We start from the raw sequence: 22,759 nt of genomic DNA, 5'->3' as shown, positions 1-22,759 counted from the left end.
GGGACTCCCTTTGGCTTGAATGTGCTACAGCAATCTGAGATGGCCAGCTCTTTCTTGGGGCAGCCTTTTCCTCCTCAGAGCTCCTCTTTGCTGACCTGAGACTGTGCTCTGGTGGTGCAGGAGGCTGTGGCATAACTGGTCCCCTCGCTCCCTCCACCCTCTGTGCTTTCTTGCACAATTCCATAAGCTGAAAGAAAGAAAATGGAGGCTAGAGCCTCTCCAGGCCAGGAAGCTGAGCCACAGAACCAGTCCTCCCAGTTTTAAAGTTTTAACTCTGCTGCTGCTGCTGCAGCCTTTAGGAGTCCTGGTCACCAGGCAGGCAGGCAGGCAGGCAGCAGGAGGTCTTGGGCAAGGTGACTGGTTTGTTGCTATCTGCACTGAGTTGAGTAGGCTGGTCCCCGCTGCACTGGGATCAGAGATCAAAATACAGCACCAGTTGAACTGAGCTTTCTGAAACTGCTTCCCTGGACACCCAGAGGATCCCTCACCAGGTCCTTGACAGCCTGAAGGACACAGCTCTGCTTCCAGCCCCTTAGCAAGAGGCCCAAGGAGCTGAGTGCATGGAGGCTGTGGGCAGACAAGAGCACAAGAGATTGTTGCCTAGGCAGAGAGACACTGGGATTGGCTGACCGAGGCAGCACTTTTGGGGAATAGGTTGCCACGGAGAATCCACAGGTGTGCAAAAAAAGTCATCACTGGCCCTATGTGAATACTTGGGTCTCTGCCCTGCCTGATGTGTCGTGATGAGGTTTTGTAGGAAATGCTGGCCAGCAGAGGTGTCCCTTTGCTGGGGCCAAAGCAGTTGTGGCCTCTCATGTAGTTATGAGGGAACCTGTTTTTTCACATGTGAGTTCCCCCAGCCCAAGAAAGCCTGTCATGCTCTGGGGTTGCCTTGTTTTTCTTAGGTGAATAAGCTTTAGGATTACCTTTCCTAAATTCATAGAACAGATAATCCTTTGTAGAAAAAGCAGGCTGGGTGTGGTGGCTCACATCTGTAATCCCAGCACTTTGGGAGGCTGAGGTCGGCGGATCACCTGAGGTCAGGAGTTCGAGACTAGCCTGGCCAACATAGTGAAACCCCGTTTCTACTAAAAATACAAAAATCAGCCGGGCATGGTGGTGGGTGCTTGTAATCCCACCTACTTGGGAGGCTGAGGCAGTAGAATCGCTTGAACCAGGGAGGCGGAGGTTGCAGAGAGCCAAGATGGTGCCACTGCACTCCAGCCTGGGCAACAAGAGCGAAACTCTGTCTCAAAAAAAAAATAAAAAGAAAAAAAGAGAAAACAAAAGTCTCTGAGATGGAACCTCACGATTACTGGCCTTTTTTTTTTTTTTTTTTTGAGACAGAGTCTTGCTCTGTGGCCAGGCTGGAGTGCAGTGGCACGATCCCAGCTCAGTACAACCTCCGCCTCCTGGGTTCAAGCGATTCCCCTGCCTCAGCCTCCCAGGTAGCTGGGACTACAGGCACGTGCCACCACGTCCAGCTAATTTTTTGTATTTTTTAGTAGAGACGGGGTTCACCACGTTGGCCAGGATGGTCTCGATCTCTTGATCTTGTGATCTGCCCACCTCAGCCTCCCAAAGTGCTGGGATTACAGGCGTGAGCCACTGCACCTTGCCCACGATTACTAGGCATTTCTAAGCTACTTGCCAGAGTGATCCAGGAGCCTGCCGTGGCCCCGTCTGGCCCCTCTGCCTGCCACATCACCAAGTGTATGCTTTAGATGGGGCTCAGCAGAACACAGTTCCTCATGCAGTTAGGACCAGCATGTGAAAAAAGCTTCCAGTCCCCAAAAGGAGTAGGGCCAGGGCCACAGCCCGGCTCTCGATCCCTTCACTAGGGGCAGCCCACTTCAAGTCCTCAAGACCTCCAAGTCTAGACCCCAGAAAGAGGAGTCTCAAGTTATTCCTTAGAAAGCCTCAGTGGACAAACAATATGCTATTTGGGAAAAAAATAGACCTGGCATTATTGTTTCTTCCCAGCTTTCCTGGGCATTCTGAGAGCTTTTGTTTCTCCTCAGAGGTGGGTTCTTTCAAAGTCACCTCCTCCGTGAAGCCTTTCCTGATTCCCCTGAACAAGGTATGGTCTCTCCTGGCACTTTGTTCCTCTGACACCAGTTATCATCACGGTGATAATAGTTATCTCTTGCTGAACATGTACGTATGTGCCAGTCATGCCATTCAGAGCATTCACTTATTATCTTATTTAATCCTCTCAACAACCCTAACTCATAGGTACTATAATTATCTCTGTTGGACAGGAGAGGAAATTGAGACCCAGAGACATGAAGTAACTTGCCCGAGTCACCAGGAAGAGGCAGCACCGGGCCTGAGGCTCATGCTGCTGACTTCATGTTAACCAACCACCATCCTCCCTCTTCCCGCCCTGGTCTATCTCCCCGAGCCTTCACCTCCTCCTGCAACTGCAGATAGAAGCTGCTTCTTCCTTTGTTTGTCATTCTCAACTTATCTTTTTTGTCCATCTTTATAAAGTTCTATGTTAAGAACCGTTGCCCAGTATCGGTGTAAATTTATAAATTATCTGGGCTGGATGGGTCATGGCTGCCAACTTCAGCGATGAGTCGGACCCAGAGTGGGCAAAAGGACGAAGCCACCCGGGGGCTGATGGTGGCTTTGTGGCTCCGCTTGTTTCTGGCGCGGTTGGCCCCACGCTCAGCTCAGCTTTCCTTTCCACTGCTCTGCTGCAGGGCTATGAGCATCCCCAGGGCAAGAGCTCTGTCCTGCTTTGTCCACCCCCTCTTCCTGCCACCAGTGCTTGCACCTAGTAGTCAGGCCATGGCTGTCATCTGCTTGGCAGCCTGTGCGCCAGAACAAGGTGCTGCCTGGACCCCACACCCTGCCAGGAAGAGACACGGTCCCCTTTATCTCACATCTCACTCTTCTCGCCTTAGCCCTTCCTGGGCCCTAGGGCTGAGCTCTGGTGGGGTGGAGGGCACCTCCTCAGAAGGGGACAACTTCCCAGGCCCAGGCAGACTGCTCGCCCTGGGCAGGAGGGCCAGCCTTGGCTTCAGCAAGTTCAGAACTCATTCTGCCCTCAGAAGCTTCCATTTGCAATGCTCCTCCCCAACCTGCTGGCTAGTCCACCTCTTTCTACCAAGGAGGCTCCCAGAAATAAGCTCTCTCCTTGAGGCCCGGTAGGTGCAGGCGGCCAGATGCCTCCTGATGAGCTTTACTGGTATCCTTCCTGCTGCTCAGGTCTCAGGCACTGCTTCCGCAGCCTGGGCCTTCCTGCTCAGGGCGACGAGCGCATCTTACGGGAAGGACTTTCTGCTTCAGTCCACAGGACAGCCTCCCATGAGTCCTTCCTGCCTTCTGCACCCAGGACACTGTGTGCGGTGGGCATCTCTGGGCCATTTGGGTGAGGAATTCAATCTTTCAGTGTCTTAGCCTCTTCCCTGCCCAGTCACCTATGCAGAGGGCCTCTCCCACAGAAGCGGGCTGGCATAAGAAGGCCAGCTGTCTGGAGTCCTCCCTGAGCCCTCAGGACCCCAGGCAGCCTTTTCCTTTCCTGCTCAGCCTGCCCTGGCCCCTACTCTCTGCTCCCTCCTGGCCCAACCTGCTGCCCGCTGCTGGCCTGCTGTCTACCTAGTGCTCGACAGCCTCCGCCCCTCTGACCCCAACTGGGCAGCAGCCCCTGCTCAGCTCTGCATGCATGGAAGACTCCTAGGCACAGAGTCACCTTTTGTGAGGCAGCATGAGATACCCCCACAGCTGGGTCATTCTCCTCATCCAGGAGCCAGGTGTGGGAATTCACTGGCATGAGAGACACTTATGGGTTCCTCCTGACTCTGAGCACATGTGCTCCTCCAGGGCAGGGGACTTTTTGGTCATCCTTAGGAGTTGTGCACAGAGCGGGCTTTCCTTGGCTGGAGACCCCACCCACTGCACCCTCCCTGTGTCTGGCAAGTCCGGGAGGGCCCAGAGCACTCACAAAGCATCAGTTTGTCCTCGGGGCACTGGACAGGCCGTGCAGTCCCCACACTCCCCCTCTCAGGTGCACAGAGCTTCCATCCAAATCAGCTGCTCCCAGAAGGGCTTGCCTCTGGTGCCGACCCTTCCCTGACCAGGCGCTCTGTCACTAGGGCTCCCAGGTGCCACCTCCAAGCCTGGGCCAGGACAACCGCCAGGGAAGCCTGCCTGCAGAGGGGACTCCTTGCTTGCCCCAAAGGCCTCAACCCCAGCTAGATGAGCTCCCGTGGGGCTGAGTCCCAGGCCCACCAGGCCTGGGGGCCACACGGCTCCTAAGCTCATCCTCTCCTCCTGCAGCCCAGTTCCCACCAGAACCAGCCTCAGGAAGACCCCAAGCAGAACGGCACAAACCTCTTGGTGTACAATGCCAGGGAAAGGATAACTGGAGACCGCAGGATGTTAGCCTTGCTTCCCGGTGGGGCCCAGTGCTTTATAAACCCGAGCTCACTGGGCCCGATGTCCCCAAAGCTGACCAGGTCATCCACCCTGCAGCAGGGGTGGGGAGACCAAGGCCTGTGAGGAGTGACCGTGCTTGGCCAGGCAGCTCCCTGAACCTGCCCTGATGCTGAGTTTCAGAGTCAGAATCTGTGCCAGGTCAAACCCAGCCAAAGGGTGTGACTTGGAGCCTGGGACCCAGCAGTGCTCCCTAAATATTTGTGGAATGAATACACAAGGGAAATGTCCCAGAGGTGGTAAAGTGAGAGGGGCCTTGGATAGGGGTGTCCTGGTGGCACTGGCTTGGCCCAGCTGGGGCAGGAAGAGCAGAAACAAGCACCTCTCCCTCTAGCTAGGAAGCCAGGGTCCAGCTGGGATTGGACTGTTTCACAAGCAATCTGGAAAGAAGGTGGCAGGCTGGGTGGGGAGTGGAGCCCCTTGACCCAGGAACCCACAGCTGTGGAGTTAGCCTCCCTGTCCCAGGTGGGAGGCAGCCTGGACACCGTGGCACCCCCGTCCCTAGCCCAGGAATCCGGAACACGCGGCGGCAGTGGGGACCTTACCGTGGCTGCTCCTTCTGGGCAGCAGGGCCCTGCGTTCTCCACTGCAGGCTGGTGCTTGTCTCTAGCCCAGGAAGCAGCACTCCCTTCAGGCAAAATAGAAAAAAAAAAAAAAAAAAAGGAAAAGAAAACCTCAGTGCTTTTCTCACCCAGCCTCTTCTCTTGAAGGCTCCTGGTTGGTGTTGTCCTGCCACTGTGGGCACACAGCCTCCCTCCCTCTGGCAGCTTACTCACTGGTGCCCGCAAAGCTGCCAGCTGTGTGGGGGAGAAGGGACCTCCCCCCTCCTCCTGACACACACTGGGGCATGCCCTGTGGGGACCAGGGGCTTGAGGGTGGCACCCGCTGGGTCCTGATCATGGGGAAGCCATGCCCTGGCCAGCACCCTTCTCACTGAATGTGTCCCTGTGAGCTCAGCAGAGACGCACATGGGTGCTGACTGGCCCTGCATAAGAGAGTGACATGGTTCTTGGTAGGAAGCTGTTTCCTTGGTACCCAGGCCTGCCAGAATGAAGGGGCAGCTGATGGGCTGTCCAGCCCCCCAGTGATGGGCTCTCATCCTGGCCAGCCCCTCCGGACGGCTTCCTACCTGGGCATCTTGCTGTGTCTCTGTCCTGTGCACCCAGACAGGGCCTGGGCCTGCCAGGGCTGGCAGCTGCTCCTCACCCTGCTCAGGCCGTGTGTCTGGCGTCCCCTCTCCCTGACGCCCATCTCAGGGCCTGTGCCCACCCAGCATCAGTTAGGATAAACTCCTGTCAATCCCCCAGCCAGCTCTCTGCTGGACCCAGCTGCTGTCCCCAGCAGGGGGACGGCACACACACTGGCTTACACACTCTCGCACTCACACACACGTGGGTCCACACCCAACACAGAGCCACCTACCTGCCCAGGCCAGCCTAAGCCAATCCAGCCTCGCTCTCCAAATGCCACTCCGACCCCAGAAGCCACTCCTTTACAGAAACATCCCCGTGGGAGATGAGTTCAGAGCCAGCCCGGGAGGACTCCAGTCAGCTCGGACAAGACTGCCCTTCTGTCCCAACACCTCCAGAGGACACACACGGGCAGCCTGACCACCATATCTGCTATTGCACTCTGCCTGCTGCCACAGCCCCCCGGGCACTTCTGGCCCCCACAGCGTCTTCCATATCTTTAGGGGGTGGCAGCAGACTCACAGCAAGTCCCATCTTCCTGGAGCCCAAGGTAGGGAGGGGAGAGCTAGAAGGGGCGGGACTCAGGTGCAGCTCCAAGTTTCCAGCTCCCAAAATAATCAGATGCAAAGGAGAAGCAAGAACAGCTCGAGGCGGGCGGTGACTCAGTGCTAGTGGGCCGGCTTAGTCACCTGGATGGCTGCTGGCGGCTCCTGGCACATCAGGACGGGAGCAGCGCCCTCCCCCACCTGCCTGGACCGTGGCTGTCTCCAGAGTGTGGCCGCGGAGCCCAGCGCCCAGGGCTGCCTGGCAGGCGAGGCCGCTCCACCCCGCTCCCGCCCATCAGGGCCCAGCGGCCCCGGCTGCGGCGCGCCCCTCCTCCACCGTGCGCCCCGGCTCACTTTGGGATTTCTCCATTAAATCCTCAGGCATCGACCTGCTCGTTTGGGGCGCCGAGCTGCTCCAACGTTGCTTGGCAATTTTGATATCGTCGGGGGTTGCCATGGGGAGGAAGGTGATGTCATTGACACAAAAAACCCACTGAATTTACAAATCAGCTGGGGCTGGAGCTATTTATAAAAACACGTTTTTATCTGCCTTTCTTTGCTGAAGGGGAGGAGGAGGAAGGGCTGCCTGCCGGGCTCAGGGTGAGCCTCCCTGCTGTCCTTCCTACCCTTGCCCTAGAGAAGCCAGACCTCCTTGGCTCACCCCCACCCCCACCCCCCAGAACTTGAAGCTGCGCATTCAGACCTGGCAGGTGCTGGTCTCAGCTGGTTTTCCTTCGAAGGCTGAGAGTGGCACATGGGATGTAAGGCAGGGTGGGTGCTGGCTTCCTGGGCTGGCAGGGACCAGAAACCAGTTACTCAACCGGGTCCCTTTATTTCATTGCCCCTGGTCAGAAACAGAGGCATTTGCTGGTGAGGCAGCTTGAGCTCCTTGATGTGCCCCCCTGCCAGCTCCCCGGAGCGCCAGGTGGAGCCCAGCCTTCCACAGTGCCCTCCCCATCCCTAGCCTCAGTGTCTCCTCCACTGGTTCTTTTTCTTCTCCTAGTGTCCAATCGTGGGCTGCCCAAACTTCAGGCTTTGTCCCCTGCTCATCTCTCCCCACACTCAGCCACCACTCCATCAAAACACCCTTTTTCTGTGGCTTTGACCATCACCTGGGCAAATGCTTGCCCCAAAACCCATTTTGTGCCTGCCCCACTTCAGGCGCCACCTCTGATGGCCCAGCTCCCACTGCCAGGACCCACTGGCTATTGACAGCCAGAGGGAAGCCTGGGAGTTCTTGCCTCTTCCCGTCCCCCAGTCCCTTATATTCAAGGTGGCACTTGGCTCTACATTTTATTTTTGAAAACTCTTTCTAACTTTCTTCTGTAGCGAAGCCATGTAGTGTTTGGTTAAAAGTCCAGGCTCTGAGTCTTCAGTCTTCCGCATCTCAGCTCCACTGTTCATCAGTTGAGTGACCTTTGGCATGTTATTGAACCAATTGAACTTCAATTTCCTCATCCATAAAATGGGGATGATTTCACCTGCCTCACAGGGCTGTGGAAATTAAATGAATAAAGTTTCTGGCACAGAGACTGCTCATCTTGATCCCAATAAACATTAGTTTTTATCCACCCCTCCACTGGTGGCAGATTAATCTTCCCAAATCATGACCCTAGGCACCTTCTGTGCAAAGGTCTCAAGCTGCATGGGTAGACATTTTGATTGAACGCAGTATTAGATGTCATGGCATTAAACATAAGAATTTCAATTTGTGGCCAGGCACGGTGGCTCACGCCTGTAATCCCAGCACTTTGGGAGGCTGAGGCGGGTGGACCATGAGGTCAAGAGATCGAGACCAGCCTGGCCAACACGGTGAAACCCCGTTCTACTAAAAATACAAAAATTAGCTGGGCGTGGTGGCACGTGCCTGTAATCCCAGCTACTTGGGAGGCTGAGGCAGGAGAGAATTGCTTGAACCCGGGAGGCGGAGGTTGCAGTGAGCCAAGATTGTGCCACTGCACTTCAGCCTGCGCGACAGAGCGAGACTCTGTCTCAAAAGAAAAAAAAAATTCAATTTGTGGTCAATATGAAACATTTTCCCTTTAAACTAGGTTATCAGTTCCTTTTGGAGAGGAACTCTGTATTTTTCTTCTTTTTGTATCTCAATGTAATTTTGTGTGTAAACTTATAAATAATCCACTTCTGCTCTGTCTCACTAAGGAATGATCCAGGAAATGCAAACTAAAACAAAAGGGATATACCACTCCCTGTCATTATACAGTGAAAAAAAAATGGCAGGTGGGAGAGTGAATTGGTACAGTCTTCTTGGAGGGCAATTTTACAGTCTTGACCAAAATTTCAAAATGTGTATGTACTTGATCCAGCAAATGCACTTCTAGGAATCCAAGTTAAGAAATAGTTGCACATCGGCTTGAAGATATTTGTATAAGAATATTCACGGTAGCACTGTTTGTAACTGCAAAGAATTTGAAGCCACCAAAATGTGCATCAATTGGGCAGATTAATTGGGTGACAGATCTATACTGGATGGTACATCCCCATGCAATGAAGTATCTGCAGCCTTAAAATGAATGAGTTTGGTCAGTCGGTATGTATGTACCAGCTATGTGTGTACCGGTATGTATGTACATATGTATGTATGAGGAAGGATGACCATGATAGTTGAGCAAAAAGACCAGGTTGATCAATGTTAACTTGAAAATGAGATGGCATAATCTCATATAAGTTTTTTTATTTAAAGATATTTCTATATCTGTATGTTTAAACCGCAAACTGTCAATGTGGTTATCCTTGGAAATAGGAGTGGTGGTGAGAGGGGTCTTTCTCTTTGGACTTTCTACACTCTTGCATTGTTTCAGTGAACATGTACTGTTGTATTTAAACAATACAAAAGTAAAAATAAAGGAATGTATGTTTTTAAAACGAATAATAGGCCAGACGCAGTGGCACACACCTGTAATCCCAGCACTTTGGGAGGCCGAGGTGGGTGGATCACCTGAGGTCAGGAGTTCGAGACCAGCCTGGCCAACATGGTGAAACCCCGTCTCTACTAAGAATACAAAAATTAGCCGGGTGTGGTGGTGGGCACCTGTAATCTCAGCTACTCAGGAGGCTGAGGCGGAGAATTGCTCGAACCCGGGAGGTGGAGATTGCAGTGAGCAGACTGCGCCATTGCATTCCAGCCTGGGCAACAGAGCGAGACTCAGTCTCAAAAGAAACAAACAAACAAACCCTAATAATAGAAAACCAAGAGCTATGAAGAGTACCTAAAACTTGTATATTTGAACATTTTCCTCTGCAAAGTCCACTTTAAGGCAATGTGGGGATATGGAAAACACTTTTTCTTCCTTCATGTCTTTCAAATTTTCAGAAATGTTGTTAGAGGGAGGGGCAACATGAAGATGTGAAGGCACTAAGGCAGGAGTTAGAGTTTATTACGTTAAATTCAAAACACTATCATCTTATTCAGATAATAATTACAATGACTCTCTTTAAGAAATGTAACATTTCTAAGTTTCTGCCAGTTTATGAGAAGCAGGCGGAAATTCCTGAAGAAACATCAACAATTTCATAAATCAAGAAAAATCATGTTTTCCAGATTTCTGCTATAGTAGCTAGCAGAGATAATAGCCATTTCATGAAAGGAACTGAGAACTAAACAAACCAGCTCTCCTGAATCTGCATCAGTCAGGTTCTCTGTTAGCCTGGAGAATCAAGTCCAGGACAGAAGCTACGGCAGTCCTGGGGTCTCTAAGCATCAGGACTGACTGCAGTCCCACAGATCACCCCTGCCTGGATGAGAGATGCTCCCACCATGCTGTCCACCTAGTGCATCCTTGCAGGGAAGGAGTCTGATTGGCTGGCTCAGGTCATATGCCTGTCTCTCAGGGAGGGTATCCTGGAGAGAGTGCTTCTGTTATCACACGATATAGGGAGGAAAGTTAGGGTGCTGTTACTAAACCAAAGGGGAATGGGTGCTGGAGACCAAAGGGGACCAGCCAATGATTGCCACAGCATCTTTGCCTCTTTTTCTAATTATTTTCAATTCCTGAGTGTGATAATCAGCCATTGTTGATATTCGATTCCTGTCTTGTGAAACTGATGGCCTGTGCAAACTGAGACCAGTTCCTCTATTCTATCATGTTTCTTGACTTCCTGATTTGATGAGAGGATCTGCAAATTTAGAACCATTTTTTCCACAGGCTGTAGAAAGGGGGGCTCCACCGGCCTGCAAAGGTATGGCTGCTGCTGCAGTGGGCAGGTCAGCAGATGCCTGCGTTTTTGGGCCAGTGGTCGGCCCTGGTGCTTAGCACATGGCAGGTGCTCATGTAAACTTTGTTGAAGGAATGAATGAACATCTTTAGAGGTTCTGTGCTCTAGCCACCCTCCTTAGAATGCGTGAATCCCAGAGCTGAAAGGCACTCTAGGGATATCAGCCCTGTCCCTCCTTCTACAGGTGAGAAAACCACAGCCCCAAGAGATTAGGTGACTCAGCAAAGCCTCAGAGAAAATTAAAGGCAGTCAGGAACTCAGCTGTTCCTCCTCACAGACCCATGAAGTTCCCTTTGCTGCCAATGGCAGCCCCATGCTAGCAGCAAGCTCTGAGTGTGACAGATCTGTAATTTGGTCAAAGGCAGTGGTGGTGCTGTCACCACAGACATTTCTGCCTTTGAATCTTGGCTCCCAGGGATTTGCAGCCGCATGAATCAGTCAAGCCAGTGTCCTTACAATTTCTTAAAGTCTTTTACTGTGTTTTTGTTAATGGACATATACAGTACTTGCAGTCTCAAAAGTAATTTGCCTCACCTGCACCGTTTTGGTGAGTTGGATTCAGCTGGAACAACTGTTTATATCAACCTTGTGCCACTGCATGGTTTTAAAGAAACCATCTGGGGATGTGTTTGGAAAGGCCATGTAGCAATGAAGTTCTAAAAATTTTCATAAACCAGTGCTTCCCAAGTTTTCCTAAAGAATAATAAAAACTTTTAGAAACAAAGCCTAGGGCTCCAGTGTGTGGGTAAAATTCCTTTGCTGCCAAATTTTTCTAGATCTTTAGATGCTTCCCCACACTCCACACCCGCTTGTGCTGCACGTACAGAGGGTGCCTCACTCAGGCCTTCTGATGGGCCTGTCTCCACCCACCGACACTAGTCAGCGCCTCTCACCGCAGGGCCAGGAAGGGAGGAACAGATTCTGTTCTCCTTCCTTCCCACCATCCCAAGCCAGGGCAGGTTCCGGAAAGGAAGGGCTTGATTAATGAGCAGGTGTTGCCACTGAAGGCCTGTATATCCCACACTCCAGAGCTGGTCTTACCTTGGCGGCACTCGTCAGCCCTGTGCCTCCAGGAGAGCTAGGCCAGAAGCAGGGGCTCTACCTTCAAGAGATTTTTCTCAAGCTCCTTCCTTGGCAGGGAGGGTACAGAGGAACAGACGCTTCCTGGACATCTGCCTGCTCCCAAAGTATTGGCAGCAAAGTGGGGGATGACTAGGTCAAGTCCTGGGGTCCTCAGTGGGAAGGAAGTTTCAGGGCCTTGTCAGATAGGTCCCTTGCATGCCCTCCCCTGTGGCCCTGCTCCAGCTGTCCTCCTGTGGGCAAGGTGTGTGGAGGATGCTGGCAGGGGCCAAGGGTGGGCACAGTCAGTGACAAGAGACTCAAGTGGCCAACGTCAGCAGACAGCCGGAGAGGGTAGCAGGTGGGCAACATTTGGCAAGGTCTTCCCTTTTTACCCAATCTCTAGTCACAATGCTACACAAGATATGAGGGAGGGGAGCACAGGCCAGAATCTCATCAGTATTAGAAGTGGCCCTGGCAAGGGACTCTGCTGTTGACTTCCAGAACAGTTTTCCCTCAGGAAAACGGGTTTTCAGGCTGGGCATGGTGGCTCGTGCCTTAATCCTGGCACTTTGGGAGGCCAAGGCGGGAGGATTGCTGGAGTCCAGGAATTCGAGACCAGCCTGGGCAACAGTGAGACCTCGTCTCACAAAAAATAAAATTAGCCAGGCATGGTGGTGCACATCTGTAGTCCCATCTACTTGGGAGGTTGAGGCTGCAGTGAGCTGAGATTTGGCCATTGCACTCCAGCCTGGGCAACAGTGAGACCTTGTCTCACAAAAAATAAAATTAGCCAGGCATGGTGGTGCACATCTGTAGTCCCATCTACGTGGGAGGTTGAGGCTGCAGTGAGCTGAGATTTGGCCATTGCACTCCAGCCTGGGCAACACAGTGAGACCCTCTCTCTCGAAAAAAAAGAAGAGGGGTTTTCAAGTAAGTGAACAGGGAATGAAATTCTTTTTGCCAGGACCAGGTGTATGGAGTTGTGAAAATACTTAAAAGATGGGGGTGGCAGCAGCTGAAAACCCTTTTATGTGAAGTCTCCAACGAGTCAGGCATAGTACATCTAGGCTCTTTCCATCTGTGATTCCATGGAATTCTTAAAACACCATGAAGTAGTTATCATTACCCCAAGTTCTACAGATAAGGAGTCTGAGGCTCAATGCATTTACACATCTTGTCCCAAATCAGGAAGTGGCAACACCCTGGCTTTCCTTGTGACACCAAATGGCTGAGGCAGGAACTCACTGGGAGCTTTGACTTGACTTGTTTCTGGGTGATTGAACAGATGGCTGAGAGGGAGCCACTCAATCAGGGTCTGGCCACAGCCTGCCGTGACAGGGGCTGTGGGTACTGCTGCAAGGGATGTGCCTCCCTTTGTGCTGGCTGGACGGAGGCCTACACCTCAGTCGGGAGTCAGCTCTCAATCGCCAAAGGCTCAGTGGCTGGCAGCAGGCCCGGCAGAGGCCTACCCTGTGGATGAGCCTTTCCCGGGAGCAGCCCCTATGGGAGGGGCTGGCCCATCTCTGTCAGAGCAGGAAAAGTGGGTGACTACCAAAGACTGGCCGGGACTACACTAGGGATAGGACCAAAATTAAAATCCTTTTGTCAGTGAAAGCGTCACCCCTGCAGACCCTGACCAGATGACCTTAGGAGTGGGGCTGGTCCAAGGGGCGTCTGGGGCTTGACTCTGAGGAGTTAATGGCAAAGTGAGGAGCTGCCCAGAAGCCAGTCTGAGCAGAGAAGAAAACTATAGAGTCCCAAGTCCTGGACTCACAAGTGTGTCCTCTTTCTGGCATATGATGGGATGGGCCTCTGCCATCTCAGCCCCAGCCCACCAGGAGCAGAGTCTTCTTGATACACCTGTTTCTAGGGCTGCTGCTAAGCCTGGCAGCATAGGTAGTGCAAAGGAGCCAGAAGACACCCCAGGGGTCCCCAACCCCTGGGCTGTGGACTGGTACAGGTCTGTGGCCTGATAGGAACTGGGCTGCACAGTAGGAGGTGAGCAGCAGGCAAGCATGCATTACTGCCTGAGCTCTGCCTCCTGCAAGGGGCATTAGATTTTCATAGGCATGCGAACACTATTGTGAACTATGCATGCAAGGGATCTAGGTTGAGAATTTAGTTTCACCCCGAAACCATCCCCCACCATGCCCCATCTGTGGAAAAACTGTCTTTCATGCGACTGGTCCCGGTGCCAAAAAGGTTGGGGACTGCTGAAAGAGGGTTCCAAAGGTCTCTACAAAGCCTGCAGTGAAACACTATTTTTTTGAGCACATACTTTAGATTATGTGCTGTGCTGAACCCTTGCCATACACTAACTCATTTAATCCTCACAATACAATTAACCCATTCAACAAATATCTACCGAGTACCTGCTAGGTACAATGCTTTCTGCTAGGTGCTGGGGAGAACTCAGCGAGCAAGATGAGACCCTGTCCCCATGAAATTTATAGTCTGGGTAGGAACCATTATAATCCCATTTCAGAGATGATGCAACTAAGGCATTGTGGTGTTAACTTACTTACTCAGGTCATTAAATGACAGGACATGGGTTTGAACCCAGGCGATCTGTTTCAGAGTCTAGGATGCTATTGTGATACCAAATCCTTCCTTTCTTCTTCCCAACAACATTACCTATATAGCAGACACTTGGTTGCTTTTTAAGAAAAAATAAAATAAAAAATGAGGTCTTTCTCTGTCACACAGGCTGGAGTGTATTGGTGCCATCATAGCTCACAGTAACCTCAAACTCCTGGGATCAACTGATCCTCCCACCTCAGCCTCGTGAGTAGCTGGGATTACAGGTGTGAACCACCATGCCCAGCTTGGTTGCCTTTCTAAATCCATCTCACCTCCCTTGCTGGAAGAAACTCAATTTATTAGAATGTACACTCCTCTCCTAACTGTGTACCCAGCGAAAGGCCCCTCCCCAGCCCCAGCCCTTGGGGGTGAATCTTAAGTTTAAACCAATCTTGGTAATGCCCTTCCCTTTGCCAGGGATTGGTGTAGGCTCACATATGTGACAATCTGGCCAAGAGACACGCGAGGAAGCCAGCTGGGAGGGTTTTGGGAGAAAGTTTTCTTATGCTGCTCCAAGTTGTTGAGGAACTTGGAACTGTGGTAGCCAACTGAGACCCACAAGGGAACCAGCTCGAGGACAAAAGCCAGCATGCTGAGGATGGAGGAATAGGCAGGTGGAAACAACTTGGGTCCCGCATGAACTTCTGAGCTCCAGGTTTGCTGTTATGTGAAATAACAGATATTCTTACCACTTAAGATATTTTGGTTGTTCTTCTGGGTTTTTTTTGCAGCTGAAAACTACCTAATATAAGCCAGCTCCAGCCCCTATCATGCCACACTAGCCCTTACTTCAGTCTAACATATACACCGCTCCACTCCATCAGCTACTGCTCATGGCTTCCCTCGAGATGTCCGTTTTTGACTGACTTATTTCTCTCATATATTATCTTGGCTTTTAAGTGTTGTGGCCTGTTTCTCCAAATTATAAGCTCTCTGAAGGGAGTGAGCATGCCTTACATTTTGTTATATTCTTCGTGGTATCCATCATCACTGTGGAGGCCACAGTAAAACTTAATATATAGGGGCTTATCTTTTTTGCCACATTCCAAGATATTATTTGCTGCCCTGGAGGGCAAAAATGAACACATTTCTGTGTTCAACAAAGAGTAAAACAGGAGTCAACAGGTTGCAGCTGCAGGCCTGAGTGAATAAGAATGTCAGGCATCTCTCTCAACAGTGGCTTAGATTCACCAGTGGTTTGCACCAGCTCCTACTGCCTCCCATGTGCCTTGCCCTGGGCTGGATGCTGGGGAAGCAGACACTGCTTGTTCTAAGCCAAGGAACTTCCATGCTCACCTCCTGTCTTGTGTTCATTCTCATAAGAACCCTTTGGGGTAGGAGCCATCAGTAATAGTTTAGATGGGCAAGCAAAGGCAGTGACCTAATCAGATCAAGCAGCTGTTGAGCCCAGGTTTTCCAGTTCCTGAATTGAGTTCACAGGGCTTCCTGTTATTTTCCCCTTTCCTTTTTCCTATTAAGCAAGTGATTGCCTTTTATTCATTGGCTCAGGTGAGGGATGTAGCAGAGCATAAAATAGAAATACAGTCGTGCATTGCTTAATGACAGATACTAGCTTAATGACAGAGATACATTCTGAGAAATGCGTTGTTAGGTAGTTTCATTGTGCAAACATCAGAGTGTAGTTACACAAACTTAGATGGTCTAAACCTACTACACACCTAGACTATATGGTGTAGCCTATTGCCCCTAGGCTACAACCTGCACAGCATGTTACTGTACTGAATACAGTAGGCAGTTGTGACACAAAGGTATGCATTTGTGTATCTAAACATATTTAGGCTGCAGGCAGTTGCTCATACCTGTAATACCATCACTTTGGGAGGCCGAGGTGGGAGGATCCCTTGAGTTCAGGAGTTTGAGACCCGCCTAGGCAACATTGTGAAACACTGTCTCTAATTTTAAAAAAAGAAAGTTAGCCAGGTGTGGTAGCACACACCTGTAGTCCCAGCTACTTGGGAGGCTTAGGTGGGAGAATCGCTTAAGCCTAGAAGATGGAGCTGAAGTGAGCTCTGATCATGTCACCACACTCCAGCCTGCAACAGAGTGAGACCTTGTCTCAAAAAATAATAAAAGTAAAAAGTAAACATATTTAAACATAGAAAGGTACAGTAAATTTTTGGTATTATATCTTATGAGACCACAGTCAGATATGAGGTTCACTGTTGACCGCAACATTGTTGTGTGGCGATGCTCTAGCAACAAGAGTCTCAGGAAGGGACTAGATGCCTTAAATGGGATCAGTAGGCCATGCCCCTAAGCTAGAAAGCCATTTCTCCTGGTTGGAGAGGGGAAGACTGAGATGCACCTGTAAGTGGCTGGTGGGCAGCAAGACCCTGCCTGGTACCTTGGAGCAAACAGGACCCAAGTCAGCCTTTTAAAGATCTCTGCACTCTGAACATGGCACAGAAGCAGCCCAGCTGCAAGCCAGAGGTCCTTTGGGCTGAAACGGCCTTGTGGAATGAGAATGGGGACTGGATGGACTTTCCTGATACCTTGGTATTTGGCTGATCTTAAGGACTATCTCTTTAAGTACAAATATTTGGTTCCCTGAAACTTATCCTGATAGAAACAACTAATTTTCCCTTATCTCTAAATTACAGAATACTACATTTGTTTCACTTACCTTTATTATATCACAGGTTTAGCTATACTGTGCACATTAAGTCAAAAGATAGTAAGGCTCCGATCAACCAGCTGAGATCTCAAATTACTTGAGAGGTTTCCAGAGAACCTTAGGCCATTAAACATTAGAACTAAATCAATACAAACACCTACAAGTATGCGTACTTAAAGCTTCAGTTCTCAATACTCCGTAAAGTAGGCACTTCAGTTATCCTCATTTTATGGATGACACTGGCTCAGAGAGGTTAACTTGTCCAGTGCTACACAGCTAGGATTCAAGTCCAGATATTCTGGCTAAAGGCAGAATTTCTAGCCACCATGCTAGTGTTTGCTTTGGTACCATAGGCAGAGAGCCATCTCAATGCTGAGAAGGTTCTAAGCAGACCTTGGGCCTGTAAAGTCAACCCCTTATAATGTGAGCACTATATTGAAGTCCTAACCAGGGCATAAAAAGAGAACTTGCTGGCCGGGTGCGGTGGCTCACGCCTGTAATCCCAGCACTTTGGGAGGCTGACGGGGGTGGATCACTTGAGGTCGGGAGTTCAAGACCAGCCTGGCCAATGTGGAGAACCCCGCCTCTACTAAAAATACAAAATTAGTTGGGCATGTTGGTGGACGCCTATAATCCCAGCTGCTCAGGAGGTTGAGGCAGGAGAATCACTTGAACCTAGAAGGCGAGATTGCAGTGAACCGAGATTGCGCCATTGCACTCCAGCCTGGGCAACAAGAGTGAAACTCCATCTCAAAAAAAAAAAAAAAAAAACTTGCCCCCAACAAACTCATATGAGTTGGAGAGGTAAGGCCATACATAGAGACAAGTCCAAGGCAATACATAATAAAATGTAGCAGAGGAATGGTACAGGGAGGAGCTATGCAGCTGCCCCCAATGGCCTATACCATGGAACCTCAACCACTGGTCCATATGCTAGGATATTGAACATGCCGGTCTGAGTGAGTCCTAAGCAATGGCTTTTATATCTGTTCAGTGATGGGGTACAGTTGGTCTGAAAAGATCTCTCCTGGCCACGCTAGTTAGCTTTTGTCTACTCTGCCTCACTCATATTTCTGCCAGCCTGACCCCCTGGACTCACTGGGACTCTGGACTCACTGCACACTCATTCACCCTTAGCTATCATTTCCTTGAATGAGACAATATCACTGAAGCTTCATGCATGTCATCTTTTTAAATTGTGTTATCACTTTGTTCTAGGGTTATCAGATTTTTCAATTTTGTTTAAAATGCAAAAGGAAACAAATAAGGGCCAGGCACGGTGGCTCATGCCTGTAGTCCCAGCATTTCGGGAGGCCAAGGTGGGCAAACTGCTTGAGCTCAGGAGTTCGAGACCAGCCTGGGCAACATGGTGAAACCCCATCTCTTGGTGGGGGGATGCGGGGGGGGTGGGGAGACAGCTAGGCTTTAAAATGCCAAAAAAAAAAAAAAAAAGTTTTAAAAAAGAAAACAAATAAAATGCATATCTTTTTGTCCACAGATTTTAACTGGTATTTTTTTATGAAATGCCATCCTCACTTTAATTTCAAGACTGATGCAATTTAATAGGAAATACAGTACACATTTCAGTGGAATATACTTGTGAAAATAACATTTAATTAAAAAAGGTATAAACAGGACAGTGAAGTGTATTGCAATGTAAGGTCAGCAGTCAATTATTACATGTTAAAGAAACATGTATAAAGTGGCATACTAAAAATGAAAGTGAGATTACACTTTCAGCTACATCTAGAGACTCACTCAGATATTTTTCCCTCTCACCAAGGCGCCAGTGTAACTACTTTCTGAACTTGTGGCTGCTCTTTTCCAATATTTTAATTCACTACTTATTTTTAAGAACCATGAGCTCATTTCTGGGAGTATATAAAATTAATAGACACATAGTCCCCTGCTCACAAGGGGCTTAAAAACTAGCAGTTTGACAGGACAACCACAATTTCCTATGAAAAGGCTAACATGAATTTACAGGATGATACTACTCATAAGTCAAAGGTTTGCCACACAAGCCTCTAAGGAGCAAGATTATTGGAAGTAATATGTTTTGATGGAAAAAAAGCACATGTCTATAGAAGTTTAGCCTAAGTTCATCACTGTTTGTTCTTTTCTTAAACATACATCACTTTGTGAAAACTCAAGTTTTTATATGAAAGCCATAAAAAATGTATTTTGTGTTGAAAAGAGTTGGATTTTACATAATTTGATACCTTGTTCACAGACATAGGAAGTTGTAATAGTAGGAAGATGGTAATGTTACAAAGCATATCTCTAATAGAACAGTATAAAACATTTAAACATGAATTTTCATATACTAAAAATAAAAGCTCAGATATATTATCTTCAATGATTTAAAATTATTTTTACTTTCATTTGAATTCCATATCAACCTTGCTTTCATGTTTAGATAATAAAGCTTTCCAAAGTCCCAGTTTTTTAAAAAACGAACACTTACAAGGCTTAGTTTTTACAACATAGAGGAGGGAAAAGATGGCAAAAACATGGCCTATAATTTCTTAGCCTAGATTAACCCAGTACATTTTTTAAAAAAGCAATTCATGTACATGGTCAGAAAATTCAAAATGCTTATAAATGTACAAATTGAAAAGTAAGAGCCTTCATTCTTTCCTCTCTCCACTCCCATACACTCTCCCCACCAAAGGCAATCACTTTTTCCCCACGGCTTTTTTCCCTACATAGGCTGAAAATGTCTGCCTATCTCAGGTTCTGCCATCTACAAGGGCTCATGGCAAATTGGAAGGGCGTTCCCTGCCAATGGTGAGGCACCCTGAAGCTTACAGAGATGGCTTGCCAGCGCCTCTGCACTAGTGCCAGCACTACCTTCCTGGGGTCTGTCACGTGGATTATCCCTCTGGGGACTGTCGAGTCTTGGAAGCAGACAGGACAAGTGTTAGAAACAGTGCTTTCTCTGAGCTCCTGTGTCAATGCTTTTGTGAGATAAATTCTTAGGAAAATTTCTCAGCTAAAGGGAATATTTAAGTGAATTTTGCCAAATCAACTTCTAATAATGTACCAATTTGCATCCCAATTAATAATATATGAATGCCTGTTTCTTATCATCCTTAGAAATACAGTTTTCAGCCATTTAGAGTGTATGACAATTTCTCATTTATTTTGCATTTTATTTAATTAGGAATGAACATCTCATGTATATGAGCCATTAAAGTGTTTTAGTGGATTGTTCATGTCCTTTGCCTGTTTCTTTTGGTTTATCAATTTTTTCATTTTAAGAGTTTTTTGTACTTTAGGTAAAACAGTTTTATTCATTCAGGCACTGTTCTAGACAGTGCAGTCAAACAGGAAACAAAGAAAATCCCCACCCTTAAGGAGTTTAAATTCTAGTAGAGAGATAAAGAAAAAAAAGTGTATGTATACACGCACACACACAACACAGACACACACATGAGGCGGTGACAGGTGCTATAGAAAAATAAAGGAGGGTAAAAAGGGATAGAAAGTGATAGCAGTGTGTGTGGGATGGGATGCTATTCTGTACAGTGTACAGAATGGTCAGGGACAGCCTCTCTGATAGAGTGGAGATTTGAGAAGACACCTACCTGAAAGGAAGAAAGGGAGTAATTTACATGAAGATCAAGGAAAACAAGGCCAAAAAACAACTGGCCTTAAAAGCCAAAAGGCTTTAAAGAGAGGGAGAGGGAAATTAGTTGGCACATTTGAGAAGCAACAAGGAGGCCGCCTACAGCAGTGTGGGTGAGGAAGAGGGGAGTCCGGGAGGAGGTCAGAGAGAGTGGGGTCAGATAGGGTGGGGTCTTATAGGCCATGGTAAAGTCTTTGGAGGGTTCTGATTTGGCTGGAGGTGGGTAGGAACAACAGAGTCATGAGACCAGATGAAAGTGGATGCAAGCCTGGACAACACAGCAAGACTTTGTCTCTACTAAAGATTAAAAAAATTAGCCAGGTGTGGTGGCGTGCACCGAGACTCCCAGCTACTTGGGAGGCCTGAAACCAGTAGTTGATCTTACCACTGCATTGCAGCCTGGGCGACAAAGCAAGATCCCCGAGTCGAGGCAAAAAAAGAAGTAAATATTTGTTGCCAGTAAATGTTCCTAGTTTGAATTTATGGTTTTAATTTTTTTGGAGGGGAGGATAGGTGTCCATGCTATATTTAATTTTTTATCTACTATAGTAATAGCAATCTTCTTGTTTATATCTTGCTTTTATGTCACACAGGCAAAAGATTGCAAAACCATCTATTACATTGTATTTTGATTAAAATTTCTGATTTCTCCAAAATTATTTTGGGGATAAGCAGTGAAACAGGCAAGATCAATGCATAAGACTGCACAATGTATTTGCTGCACAAGGGTACCAGGCTGAGGGGGTAAGTGGGGACTGAAATTCAGTCAAGCTATGGTGCATTGGGAGGTACTAAATCCACTAGAGGAAGGGGCCTTTTCTAATTTGCACGAAGGTGCTATATAAACTAGTAGTGGCAATGGAGATAGAGTTCAAGCTTTAATCCATTGTGGGTTGTTTGTTTTTTGTTTTTTTTTTTTTGAGACAGAGTTTCACTCTTGTTGCCCAGGCTGGAGTACAATGGCATGATCTTGGCTAACTGCAACCTCCACCTCCTGGGTTCAAGCGATTCTCCTGCCTCAGCCTCCCAAGTAGCTGGGATTATAGGCATGCACCACCACGCATGGCTAATTTTGTATTTTTAGCAGAGACGGGGTTTCACTATGTTGGCCAGGCTGGTCACGAACTCCTGACCTCCGGTAATCCACCCGCCTCAGCCTCCCAAAGTGTTGGGATTACAGGTGCGAGCCACCACACCCAGCCTAATCCATTGTTTTAACACCAGTTATTAAATAATCTTTTCACATACTGACTTAAAATGCCATCTTTGTCCTATTAAATATTCATAGCTTCTTATGTCTCTGGTAGAACCAAGGACCCCGTTAAGGTAGAAGTTTGCCATATTACAAAAAAATTTTTTTTTAATGCATTCTCCTCACTAGGGAAACCTTTATTTTAGGAGCCAAATTAGAAGCTAATTTTGGCACATTAGAAAGAACTGGTGCAGTTGGAAGAACTCCTCATTTTCAGATGCAATTTCTTTGCTGTCTTTGCTTAAAGGCTTCAGCTTAAAGACACCAATGAGTTATTTCAAAGAACCTTGTGCTCACCTTCTGAAAGGCTTTCTTATCTACCTTAAGATAATAGCTCAACCAACAGTCTGAAGTCTTACTGCTCCAGGAAAATCTTTATTTCCAGGTTTAGGTCTGGCATCAGTTAGAGCACTCTGACTTGGTGGAAGGTTTCTTATACTACTGCCATAGGAGGACGAAGGCTTTAACAGTGGAGTAGTATCGGTGGATGTACACTTTGTGAATGGTGAGATGCTATATGTTATGTGGTCTCTTTTCAAACAAAAGTAAAACTCCTGCCTTTTCAGCTGTCCCCCACTACCCAACCAGGTCCATCGCTATGCTATTACTGCCTTAGTGAGACAAGAAATAAGAACCATTTGAAACTTCTGCCAAAAAAGAAAGGCTTCCTTCTCCCAAGACAAATAAGCATAAAATATAAGGGAAATGTAAAGGATCTCACTTTGTGGTTTTGTGCTTAGGCAAACTGAAAACCTAAGACAATTGTAAGTCCTAAATGGTCAGGTAACCTTTTCTCCTCTCTACAAAGGGCTGGGGTTGGAAGAGATTGGAATGGAAGGGAGGGGTGGCAAAACAGATGCAAGTTCTCTAACAAAGTAGTTTCCTCAGATTCCCCTCCCTTTCCTCACAGCCTACTTCAGAAACAAAGCTTTACTTCACAGCAGCCTGCTGTCAAGGTTGCTAAAGAGTTCACTACATAGTAGCTAAGCCTATATTAAGAATAAATCTAAATTTTCTGTCCAGTCTCAGAGTAATAACTTCATGTGTCAACACAGTGAACTGAGAAATGAGGAGAGCAGAGAGGAGAGGGGCTTGATTATGTAAAAGATACAGATATATCATTTTACATCATCAGTATAAGAAGCAAATGTGAGAATGTTTGGAAAGCTGTATTTTGGTTAAGAGCAA

General features: G+C 48.2%; 1 protein-coding gene across 9 annotated transcripts in view; it reads right to left on the bottom strand.

The window, feature by feature from the left end:
* Window positions 1–6,650, bottom strand: part of PAK6 (p21 (RAC1) activated kinase 6) — a 38,440-nt gene extending 31,790 nt beyond the window's left edge. For 4 of the 9 annotated variants that reach the window (XR_008621058.3, XM_055098267.3, XM_034938514.4 and 1 more), the window contains exons 1-2: window positions 5,866–6,606; window positions 4,989–5,071 (exon numbers count right to left, since the gene is read on the bottom strand). The gene's annotated coding sequence lies outside the window, so the exon portion shown is untranslated. Of the gene's footprint in view, window positions 1–4,988; window positions 5,072–5,572; window positions 5,807–5,865 lie in introns of those variants that run through there. The other 5 variants (XM_055098268.2, XM_055098270.2, XM_034938515.3 and 2 more) reach the window with 5 other exon arrangements.
* Between the last annotated feature and the right edge of the window lie 16,109 nt (window positions 6,651–22,759).

Source organism: Pan paniscus, chromosome 16 (assembly GCF_029289425.2).
Source record: "Pan paniscus chromosome 16, NHGRI_mPanPan1-v2.0_pri, whole genome shotgun sequence".
In the NCBI taxonomy this organism is placed as follows: Eukaryota; Metazoa; Chordata; class Mammalia; order Primates; family Hominidae; genus Pan; species Pan paniscus.
The sequence above is the reverse complement of the archived record's forward strand: the minus strand, read 5'-3'. Positions and strand labels throughout refer to the sequence as shown.